Below are 6,551 nucleotides of genomic sequence, written 5' to 3'. Positions count from 1 at the left end.
GGACCTCCACCAAGGCTCACAAGCACCACTCGTGCCCCAGGGCAGAATCCCACAGGATGACCTGGCCCATATCCTGGGGGATGGGGGCAGTCCTCCCTGCCCTGGTAGTGGACTTGGCTTGAGATACCCATCCTGGAGGACAGAGGCAAATAAGGCGAGCACCATCACCAGTCTGACCCTCAAGCTGGTACCCCATGCTGTAGATGTGTCCCAGGAATTGTCTGAGGCCAGGGAATCCACATCAGGTGAGTGCCATCACATTCCCTAAGCACACAGAGTGGGAGGGGCATGCCCCTCTCTCAGCCTTTACGGCTTGGGGGGTCACGCAGCAGCCTGTGCATGTGGATGCACGTGCAGCCTCACACCGGGGCTCTCAGCCCCAGCCACCTGCGTCAGAGGACCCACCCTTGTACTATTGGCCAAAGGGTGTCTGGAGAGGCCTGCCATACGCGTTTCACTGGGGTGTGACTCCCTCCCTCCACAAGCCACTGCTAGAAGAATGCTGGGGACACGAATGCACCTCCCCCTCCCTTCAGCAGTGCCACACATGGGCATGCCCACAATCTCGAGGACGCATCCACTCCAGGGGACAGCACAGTGAGGCGCAGGAGCATCTGTGGCTCACCCTCCCCCCCACAACGCCCTGCTGAGCCTGGCGTTGAACGGTTCCCTGAAGTGGTCAAGGTGGCTGGCATAGGGCTTCATGAGCCAGGGCATGAGAGGGTAGGCCGCATCCTCCACCATGCACATGGGCATGTCCGCCTCCCCGACCCTGATGGAGCAGTCGGGGGGGGGGGGGGGGGGAATGGTTCCAGCAAACAACTTCTGGAATGCTCTTGAGTTGTGGGCAATGGAGGCATAATGCCCCTTCCCCGACCACCTGATGTATATCGGTGAACTGTCTGCAGTGGTCTACAATGGCCTGTAGGACTATTGAGAAGTACCCTTTCCAGTTGATGTAGACAGAAGCCTGGTGACGGGAGGCCCTGATAGGGATGTGGGTGCTGTCAATAGGCCCCCTCACTTCCAACCCCCGCAGTTGGGGAAGCCCATGCCGGCAAAGCCAGCAATGAGGGCATCCACATCGCTAAGGTGGATGACCCTGCTCAGAAGAATGGTGTTGATGGCCCTCGCCACCTGTAGAAAGAGACACAGACAAACAAATGGAGAATCAGATAGTGGCCAGAGCCCTCCGTAGGTCCCTGAGCACAAACACTCCCCTTGCCCCCCCACACACATCAGGTGCCATCCCCTTCCCCCTCTCCATCCCCCAGCAGGATTTTGTGAGGGCAGGACTGAAAAAACCTCCAGGGGAGGGGGCTTGCACCACCACCCTAGCCCCACCCCCACTCTCCCTTTCCCTAGGGACCCCCATTCCACAGGCCACTCCCTCCCCCCCGGGACACTAGCCCAAGAGCGCCATACCTGATTGATTGAGCACAGCCCCGATGGCCGATCTACCCATGCTGAACTGGTTCCCTCCAGAGTGATAGCTATCCGGTGTGGTGAGCTTCCAGAGGGTTTGGGTGACCTGAGTTCGGAAGGGAATGGTGGGTCTCATGTGAGTGTCCCATTGCCTGAGGAAAGCGGTGAGTCAGGCACACAGCTCCAGAAAGGTCTCTTTCCTCATCCAGAAATTCTAGAGCTGCTGCTGGTCACCCCACTGCTCCTTGACGAGCCGGTCCCCCCAGTCAGCAGTGGTGTCCAGACGCCAGAAGCAGCAGTGCATGGTGTGTAGGGGAGGGTCGGTAGAATCCAGCAGCATGAGAGCACAGAGAGCCGAGGAGGGTCTCCAAGTGGAGTAGGGGGTTGAGTTCCTGCAGGGCCTGGGAGGTAGCCTGCAGAAACAGCTGCATGAGTTTAGCACAAGCTGTAAAAGCTGTAGAGTGGCAGCTCCGGCTCCATGGCTGGCAAGCTGAGGTAACCACAGCAGGCAAAAGAAAAGGCTTTGTTGTCCCTTGAGGAGGTAGGCAAAGGAAAAAAGCCTGAAACACAGCTGTACAGGGGGCCTTTAAGCATGAGCAGCAGCCCTGGGAAGTAACTGCATTCTGATGCCCTGTCTGCTCAGGAAGCGCACCCCCTGCTCTTTCACTCCCCCTGGCAGCCATGTGCTTCCTGAGCAGCTGGAGCTGGCGCACAGTCCTGGGACTCCTACTTCCCCACACTCAGGCAGCAGGGGGAAGGAAGTTCCCAGTGGCGTGACAGACCTGGCATTTCAGGAAACGCACTGGCTGTTTGGGGAGGGGGGAAGTAGTGTATGTGCTTCCTAAGACCTGGACCTGGTGCGCAGCTGCAGGACTTCCCCTCCCCCACCCCCCTCTGCAGGAAGCTGGTGCTACCTCCATTTTCACAGGAGGTAGCGCCAGTGTGGGCTCTTTCTTGGAGTGGGGGTGGAGAATGATGCGGGAGCTGGGTCGTCTCGCGATCGACTGGTCATCCTCTCCCCCCGATTGATCAGTCGATTGCGATCAGTGGGTTGGTGACCACGGCTGTAGAGTACAGTTCCATTGAAAAAAGCAGGTTTGATATTTAGTTTTCAGTGGATAAGGGGCTGGATTCAACAGTGCTCACTCAGAAGGTCAATGCCTGCCTACATAGAGTTGTAGCCATATTGATCCCAAATATTAGTGGAGCAAGGTACATAAGAACAGCATACTGGGTCAGACCAAAGGTCCATCCAACCGAGTATCCTGTCTGCCGAAAATGGCCAATACCAGATGCCCCAAAGGGAGGGATCACAACAAGTAATCCTCACCTGATCCCTTCCTTGTCACCCACTTCCAGAGAAACAGAGGCTAGGGACACCATTCCTACCCATCCTGGCTAATAGCCATTGACGGCCCTAACCACCGTGAATCTATCTAGCTCTTTTCTGAATCTAGCTCTTATCTTCTATTCAGTCAACTTCTGTTGGTGAGAGAAGCAAGTTTTTCAGGCTTACCCAGAGCTCTTCTTCAGTTCTGGGAAGGGTACTCCCAACCTCACAGCTTTGCTTTGCTGTTCTAATAAAAAAATATTACCTCACCCATCTTGTGTAATATAACTACCCTGTTCAGAGAAACAAAGAGGAGTGGAAACCTGGAAGCCAGTGCTCATGTTGCTAAAGGATGGTGGTTTTAGGGCACTGATCCACAACTGGCACAGACTGGACTCCCTCCCATCCCATCCACAAACACGCAGGGGGTGGTGAGGTGCTGCAGAACACCAGGTTGCCTGGGAAGTGTCACACGATGAATCTATACAGCAACTAGACACCCATGAGTGGCCCCTGCCAGCCAACTCCAGCTTTTGGGGCACTGCCTATCAGGCTGTAGCATTGCTGCATAGACTTCCAGGCTTGTGCTGGAGCCCGAGTTCTGGCACACTCCCGCCTCACAGGATCTTCAAGACTGGGTCACAGCCTGAGCTTGGAAAGCTACTCAGCAATAAAATAGTCCTGCAGCCTGAGCCCTGCGAATCCATGTCAGCCAGCATGAGCCAGCCGTGGCAAGTGTCTGTGTAGACATACCTACAGAGACTAAGGACAGAACCCTGAGCAACACTAATAGGACAGGAGGAGGCAAAGCATTCACTAGTGGAGCTACAGGAGACGTAACAAGCAAAGTAGGGAACCCAGGAAAGCAGGTGTCTAAAAGTTCAGGAGGCATAAAGACCACTACTGGGGATGAGTAAAAAGGCCAGGCCTGGATGGCTGGTGATCCCCACCCTTGTCTTTGGGGAAGCTACCCACCTGGCCCCGCCCCTGCTATCCAAGGCCTATTCCCCCCACACTGGGGATGTTTAAAATGTATTTAATTTTGTAAATGTGTAACTGCTGAAATTTACAACAGTTCCACATCCAGAGGGGGAGCCAGGTGGGAGCCGGTGCTCACCCCCCTTGCAATGCTGCCTCTGTTTCAGGGGCAGGAAGCTCCATGAGCACCAGCTCTTCACAGCCGCTGTAGGGGGCAGCAGTGCGGGGGAGGGGAGATGGCACCACAGGAAGCCAGTTTATAAGTCGGCTTCCCACATGCACCACCTCCCACCTCCCTTGCCCCCCCCCCCCACCTCTGATATAGAGGCAGTGGGGGCTGGAGGGGAGCATTATGTAACTGTTAGGATTAATCATTTACATGGGTACATGCTCACATCCCTACCTCCCCCTCACACACACAGAACCCCAAGGGTGCGTCTAGACTGGCAAGATTTTGCGCAAAACCACCTGCTTTTGCACAAAAACTTGCCAGCTGTCTACGCTGGCCGCTTGAATTTGCGCAAGAGCACTGACTTTGTAAAGTACAAAATCAGTGCTTCTTGTGCAAATACTTTCATGCTCCCTCTCGGGAAAAAGCCCTCTTGCGCAAGAATACTTGCGCTAGAGGGCCAGTGTGAACAGGGAAGAACTGTTTTCCGTAAAAAAGCCCCGATGGCTAAAATGGCGATCGGGGCTTTCTTGTGCAAAATCGAGTCTAGACTGGCCATGGATGCTTTTGCGCAAAAGCACTTTTTGCGCAAAAGCATCCGTATCAATCTAGACGCACTTTTGCGCAAATACTTTTAACGAAAAAACTTTTCCGTTAAAAGTATTTCCACAAAATCATGCCAGCCTAGATGCAGCCCAAGTGTTTCATCCTTTCTCCCATGGCTAGAGTCTCAAACTCTCCTCAGCTCCCCTTGACTGCTGGCAAGAACTCCAGGCAGACATGATACTCATCTCATGGATACAGCTAATGGCCATTGTTTGTTTTAAAATAAAGGGATGAGAAGTAAGTGATCTTCTTACATGCACCAAGTTTAATACAAACAAAAGTAAACAGTATTTAACTCAATCTTGAGGTAATGATTTTACTTCAGGGACTGTTTTAGCAAGAGCACCATGCAATATTTCATTTTCATTCTCCACTTTGGGACTCCTGAGGACAGAAAAAGCAAGTTGTGATAGATAGGAGGAGTGCTGGCCAACACCCTGTTACACTTAGATAGCTAGCAAAGGTGTTGGCAGGGGGCCAAAAGAACCAATGGGATACAGTGCTGAAATTTGATTTGCATACAGATACTTTGCTTGCTCTCTCTGTAAAAATTCTAAGTTAAGGGCTGGAGGGAGCAGATGCAATAAACAGAATTGCCATGCATATAAAAAATATTGAACATGGGAGTGAATTGGGCCTTGATGTAGGGATCAGTATGGATTGTAAGTAGAGGGGAAACTTATCTGGTAGCAATCAAGTTATTTTTCTTTATTTTGCTGTTTGGTAAAACGTCTTTGTGTAAAATCCATGTGCTCCCCCACATTCACTACTTAAACTGTGCCCACAGATATCATTTTTTCTCAGTTTTAATCTGCTATTTTCTTAGTTGCTCTGTAACACCTAGCAACCAAGTAAGCTTTATCAAGTATATCTTTTTGGTTTTATTAATAAAATCATCTTTTTAAGATGATAATTTGATTCTTGTGTCCTGAAAAGAAACAGGAGGTCTGTGTTTGTGTATAACACTGAGAGGTCAGCTACCAGAGACTGCAATTTGTTTTCTCTTTTTTCCAAGCTCTCTTGTGGGAAAAGAGCTTGAGGATACCCCTCTGGAAGAAGTCCAAGTGCTTCCTTCCTGGGTTCAAGAAGAAAGGGGTTTATTTTGTTTGATTTGGTGATGGCAGCTACCTCCTAAGTTCAGGGAATCTGTGGCCTTAGGGGAGCTTTTAAGCAGAAGCCTATAGAGGCAAGATATTTTTAAGGTCTCTTACAGGCCCCCATCTTCTGCCCTTGGAGTGCCAGAGCAGGGAACAGCCCTGACACAAGTAATAATGCGTGAGCTGTGGATAATGTCTGAGTACGTGTCACCTGGTGAGATGTGCTCAAAGTGGCACAATACATTTAGATTGTACTTAGCTTTCTGGGGGATACATGCATAACATGCCCAAAGAGGCTTCCATATTGGAACAATCAGGTGCACAGCAAACCACTTTTGCTCCAGGCAGCTATCCCCATTTCTTTATCCTGGCTGGTCATGTATGCTTAAACAAGAGCACAAATGGGCTTTAATCTCCTCAGCTGTGCTTCCCATTTTCCTGTTTGAAAACCCAGACAAAAGCATTTTTGCCACATACTAACAAACCACATACAAACACCTGCTGGATGTAGCAGAGAATTCATGCTGCTTCTGGACTGTGGTGGTGTTTTCTATTAAATTGTACAGGTGTGTAAAAGGTCAATGCATTTTTTTTCCAATTGCATATCCAGGTATTTTTCACATTTTCTGTAAACACTTTAATAATGGCTAAAGGTCCCACAGTACCATTCAAGTTGGTTTGTCTCTAATCCTTTATGTTTAGGCTTTTCTTGAAAGATGAATGAAAAGATTTTAGTTAATTCATTCTAGCCTTCCTACTTTGCCTGTCCCTCTGTAGATGGCTGTAGCCTTCAGATTGCAGTAGCAGGGCTTATGCTAAATGACTAGGCTCAGTTCATTTGCTGGTGGACCAGTATTCACGCCACAAAAACACCTGAGCTAGCATGAGGTAGCAGTCTCAGCAGCGAGGCCGAAGCCTGAAAGGGCACAAAGAAACAAACACACAC

The sequence above is a fragment of the Pelodiscus sinensis genome, chromosome 1, assembly GCF_052426305.1.
Source record: "Pelodiscus sinensis isolate ZL-2025 chromosome 1, ASM5242630v1, whole genome shotgun sequence".
NCBI classification, from domain to species: Eukaryota; Metazoa; Chordata; order Testudines; family Trionychidae; genus Pelodiscus; species Pelodiscus sinensis.
The sequence above is the reverse complement of the archived record's forward strand: the minus strand, read 5'-3'. Positions refer to the sequence as shown.